The sequence below is a fragment of the Desarmillaria tabescens genome (assembly GCF_030435595.1).
Source record: "Desarmillaria tabescens strain CCBAS 213 chromosome Unknown EV420scaffold_21, whole genome shotgun sequence".
Lineage (NCBI taxonomy): Eukaryota > Fungi > Basidiomycota > Agaricomycetes > Agaricales > Physalacriaceae > Desarmillaria > Desarmillaria tabescens.
In genome coordinates, this window is record NW_026848320.1 from 530,667 (window position 1) to 536,666 (window position 6,000).

Genomic DNA, 6,000 nt, shown 5'->3' on the forward strand with positions numbered 1-6,000 from the left:
TGCTCGGAAAACAGATTCAGAAACGGAACTTTGAACAGAACTGACACGGAACAGACTGAAACAGAACAGAACAGAACAGATCTCAGATTTCCACTTCAACACATTCTCCGAACAGACTTATCACACTTAACAGAACAGAAACAGCGTCACTGATTCGTATTCACTCTGACTAAGTTCTCAAAAGTCTTATCAAAAGGGTATCTCGTATTTCTCTGAGTGAGCTCGCTAATTCTACGCACAGCTCGAAGTCACAAACTGATCCTTTGTTACAGTACCGCCTTCAACGCATGCACAGGAACTCAGGGGCTCGAAACTTCGCCTCTACCTACTGTAACCAGCCTACTTATACTACAGGGGAATTAGAATTATAAACGTTGCGCAGTACCCAGACTCCTACATGCGTAGCACGTTGCCACCGCTGCCTTACTGAGCATCCGAGTCGGACTTCCCAGTTTTAGTCTCATTTCTATAGTGAGCTCGCTAAACGCGTGCCAAGAGGTGCTCTCCCGACACCCGTGGGCTCGTTCTCTAGCGACCGACAGGTCTAGGCGCATGGAACTACCAGTTCTGGCGTATGTCATTCAGGACTTCTTTCTTGGATTCACAGAGGCTTCTCGTAGACACGGCAACAAGTGAGTCTTCGAACAATGGGACTCAGAACAATGGAATGTGGGCTCGCGGACTTCGGCCGAAGCCCATTGCCCAAGCTCGTGCTGGTGATATCTGTCCGCTCGCTTAAGGATTTCCCCGGATTTTCAGGTACGGCGCGTCACAGTTAGCGAGCGCGCTAAGTGTTCTCAGTGCCAGTGCAATCTTCAAGGTTTTATCTAGCTCCCGCAAGTGTGCTTGTAAGTTAGAGCCTAAGGCATTGGGTATAGGGTTTGGCCTTCTCATCACGCATGCCCGTCAGGTACAGTGCTGTGACTAAGTCCTGTTTAGAATCCCGTTGCTTCTTATGCCATAAGTTACATTCCATATCATTGCACCACGTAGCATCAGTGTCAACGCATAGTTTTAGTCCGCTCACTCACTATTTCTCAGTATGCGTGTAAAACACTCTAGATTGCAAAATTACACGTGTAAATAGGCTGCAGTCGCAACACCGCTCTGTTTGTCCATCCATCTGAGGGTGATAGGCCATTGACGGATTTCCTTGAATATTCATCATTGCGTATAGCTCAGTGATGAATTTCGAGACAAATTGTGGGCCTCGGTCCGAGATGACTTTGGAGGGGGTGACTCCAAATTGACAAATAATTTCGTCGCGTAGGATTTTGGCCCACCCACTTGACGAGAGTTCCTTTGTGCATGGGATCAGCACGACGTATTTCGAGAATCGGTCTACAATGACTAGCACCGCATTGTAGCCCTTGGATTCTGGAAATCCGGTAATCATGTCGACTGAGATGTGTTCCCAAGGTCAAGATGGTACAGCATTGGGATGTAGCAGAGCTGCTTTCCACTGTGTATCAGTTTTCGTCCTCTGACATGCCTCACATCCTTGCACGTAGGTTTCCACATCCTTCCGCATTTTGGGCCACCAGTAGTCTCTCAAGACTAACTCCTTGGTTTTTTCGATGCCTGGGTGTCCTGCAGAGACATGATCGTGGTGGTGGGAGATGAGTTCTCCTCGTAGGGTGTGGTCGTGGGGGATGTAAATACGTCCATCGTAAAATAGAAGGTGGTCTTTCTCCACGACACCCTTCTCATGGTTGAGGCTTGTAGCGATCCCTCGGTCCCACCATTGGTGATCGCTTGTCGCTCTTCGAATTTTGCCATGAATTTCTTCCTCCGTTGGCATTATCAGGGCATGGAAGAATTCTGGCTTCAAGAGGACAATATCATCATTGTCCTTCTTGCCCTGGTCGTGATCGGCCCGCCGACTTAGGAGGTCAGCCTTCCTATTAGATGCTCCTGGCTTGTGGTTGAGCATGAAGTGGTACTCTGCTAGTTCAGTAACCCACCATGCTTGTCTGCGGTTGAGTTTCTGGGGTTTGCAGAAGTACTGCAGGTTTGAGTGATCCATCCAGATTTCAAAATCTTGATGGGCACCCATAAGATAATGTCGCCACTCTTCCAAGGCGATCATTATCGCTAGTAATTCCTTGTCATAAATCTCGTAGTTCTGTTCTGTCGTGGAAAGGGATTTTGATAGGAATGCAATTGGGCGCCATTTTCCTTCCTGTTCTTGTGACAGGACAGCCCTGATTGCCCCTTCGCTGGAGTCTGCCTCCAAGCAAAACTTGTTATAGTCGTTTGGCATTGCCAAAACGACTCCTGTTGCAAATTGGCATTTGAGTTCCTCAAACACTTCTTGTTGCTCCTTCCCCCATGTCCAAGGGTTCTTCCCTGTGAGTTTCATCATTGGTTTGATGATTGCACTATAGTGCCAGATAAATCGCCGGTAGAAATTAGTGAATCCTAAGAAGGATTGTAGTTCCTGTTTTTTGGAGGGTGCTGGCCAGTCCATGATACCAGCGATTTTTACTGGATCCATTTTGACAGATCCTTCACTGATAATGACTCCGAGGTATTCTGTTTCGAGTACCTCGAATTCACATTTTTCCGCTTTCAAGAACAACTTGTTCTTGCACAGAATCCTCAGGACTTCCTGCATGATTCTTTGGTGTTCTGCCTTGTCCTTGGTGAAGATGAGGATGTCATCCAAATAAATGGTGACCTTTCCTTGAGCAATGAGATCTTTGAAGATATCATTCATCATCCACTGGAATGTGGCCGGTGAATTGGTTAATCCAAAGAACATAACCATGGGTTTGTAGAGCCCTCAGTTAGTGCAGAACGCAGCCTTGAATTCATCCCCCTTCTTGATTCGGATGTTATTGTATCCCCAACGGACGTCTAGCTTAGTGAAATACCTCGCATCCTTCAGCTTATCCATAAGATCAGAGATAAGCAGTAAGGGATAGTGGTTTTTGATGGTTATTTCATTAAGCTTGCGGTAGTCTTGTACAGGCCGCAACTTTCCATCCTTTTTCTTGACAAAGAAAAAGGGGGATGCCATTGGAGATTTCAAGGGTTGAATTCGGCCAGTGGTCAGGTTTTCATCGAGGAATTTGTCCAATTCCTCCTGCTCCTTTGGGTTCAAGGGATATATCTTGCAGTCTAGACTGGCATTGGCATTGGGGATAAGCTCAATGGCATGGTCCCAAGGCTTGCACGGGGGAAGTTTGTCGAAGTTTTCCTTGGCGAAAACATCGATGAAGTCTCAGTAATGTTCGGGGATGATCTCCTCAAATGACTTTACTTTCTTTCCCTCGTTGGCCTTGGCTGCCAAGTCGTTGGCTTTATGCCCCACCGCTCATACATGGAAGGCTTTCTCAAAGTCTATGATGAGGATGGTGTCTCCATCCTCGACTTCGGTTCCCCACTGTTGTTCTGGATCCTCATCTGGGAGGCGGAATGGTACTTTGCGGCAGTCACAACACGCTAAGGTTACCGAACCTGTATTCCAGTTGATAAGTGGGTTGTGCCTTTGTAGCCAGTCGTGTCCTAGGAAGATGGGTGTGGTTCCTAGGTCGATGACTGCTAATTTGATACGTTCGCTGTGGTCTCCAATCTTGAGTCGGACTTCAGTGAATTCAGTGATGTTGCTGCCCTTATTGCAAGTACCATCTGCGTTATAGACTGGAGTGGGGTGAGCCGCTTTATGCGTGGTAATACCATGATCATGGGTCCACTGTCAGTCAATAGCACTTCCGGTACAGCCACTGTCGATCAGGGCCTTCGCAGAGTGATGGGCCATAGTATCAAAGGTCTCCAACTGTAGAGTGATTGTGATATTTTGCCCTTTTGCTCCGCGGACGTACTGGGGTGGTTTGGTAAGCTGGTCCATGTGTTCCAGCTTTCGGTATTCGTCCAGATAGGACTCCCCGACTTGGTTCTCCAAGTCGGTTACCAGCGGCTCATCCACCTCCGTTTGTCGTTGGGGGTGGACCCACTGTTTGAGAAGTGACATCTTCTCTCCTGGGGTCTTGGCGAGTCCAGGCAGCTCCGAAGGGCTTCAGCCATTGGGAGCCCTGAGAGTACTCCACCAATGCTGGCAGTATCGGGGTCTTCCTCTCGTCGTTGCAGTCCATAGGCCGCAAAGCCTCTGCTCCTATGACTGTGCGACCAGTCAGTTCCTTTTTGCCTCGGCACAGACACCCACTCGGGTTAGTCAGGACTTCACTGGATTTTGGAGAGTTCCGTAAACTCTTTAAATAACTAGGATCATCTCCACTGTTAGTGCCATCCTTAAAGGGGAGACGTACCTGAAATGGGGAGTCTCTCTCCCCTGTTCAACCCGCTTGTTCCTTGTGGGCGATTGAGCTTTTTTGGCCGGTGTCCTCTAGGGTAGAGGTGGCCGCTCTTTGGCTATCCTTTCTACTTGGTTCCACATGTGGTGCTGGGTTATCTCCAGGGGCTTTACAACAGTCCGCCATCGGGTCCACTGGGCTCCACCGGCCCTCGGCTTCGTCCCTAAGCTCGCCTGGACTCCCCGACCTCACCATCACCGAAGTGGTCTGTCGTCGGGGAACCTTGATGCATGGAGGAGATGCCAATTCACCATCGTCTGGATCCACTGCCACTATATGTGACTTTCCCGGGAGTTGGACTACGTAGTCCTCGTTTTGACCTCCCGTATGGTGGACGTCGCCTGCAGGGAACAACAACGTCGCACCCCCAAGGTTCCACCCTTGGTTGCCTGTCGAACTGGTAGACTCCTCTGCATCATACGTGCGCCCCAAAGGGGTATTTGCAGTGGCTTGGACACAGCAGGTACCATCAGCACTAGGACTTGGCTGATGGGGTTCATTGCTAGTTAAAGCAGTGGAAATCCCGTGTACACTGTTAAGGGGCAAGTTCAAGGGTCCCCCTCCTGCTTTTATGCAAGCGTTGGGTGGAGGAGACAGGTGCAAGTGGCCCCGTCGATCCTGGGCTTCATTCCTGGTTGTGCCTGGACTCTTGATCCGTTGATCGAGAACTTGTTCCGGGTTCTTGATCGAATGATCGAGAGTTGCTTCCAGATCCTTGATCGACTGATTGAGATCCGTCTCGCACTGGTACGGCCTCGAACTGCTAGTTGGGTCCGACTCTTTCGTGCCCAACCCTCGGGGTTCATTGCCCAATGGGCGGTGGTAATCCCCTGATACACCATTCTTGTTTTGCAATTCCTTCATAGTGCAAGATGAATGCGATGTATTGTTACAAGTATCTACAGATACAGCATAAGTATGAACGTTCGTATCATAAGGCGCACCATGATAAACCCCAGCCAACGAAGTAGAATCGCAGAGTCCTACACCAGCATCTCTTTTATTTCCTCGATCTCTGTCGAGCTAGCGAGGTCTTCTTCCTCTATTTCTGCTAGAATGGCTCGGAGACAGGTTGCGAAAGTCGATGGCTTTTTCTTCGGGAATTTCAGCCATTTTGACTTGTTGGGCGGGCACTTATTGTCCCGCCCCTGGTGTCCAGTGTGTCCGCACCAGAAACATCGCTTTTCTCTTTTGAGATGATCGATGTCCATAGGTTCGCCTTCACCGCCATAGGTGAATCCAGTGGCGTCCCTCTTGCCCTTCGAGCCACTTGAAGAGCCCCCTGCTGTTCTGGGCTTGGAACCAGCGGTCCTGCTGGGATACTTCCTGCCTTGAGCGAGATGAACGCGGTAGTTCTCATCCATTTGTAGGACCCTGCACCTCCACTCCCAGTAGGTGGTAGGCCGCATATTGTCTCTGCCCATAATGATCTCCTTGACCCTGGGCCGGATTGCGAGGGCAATGACTTCCTCCATTTCCATGTCGTTGTCAAAGCATTCTGCTTCCACGGCCAACTGTTCGAATCTTTCAAAGAATTTGATGGCCGTTTTGAACTGCGCTTGTTGCAGTTTTTTCCATTGCATCCGCTTGATTTGGACCTCTGCTACCTCCTTGAAATGTGTTCGGACGTTTTCCTGGAAGGTCTCCCAGGCGGGGAGGCGACGTCTCCCACTATATGGGTCCT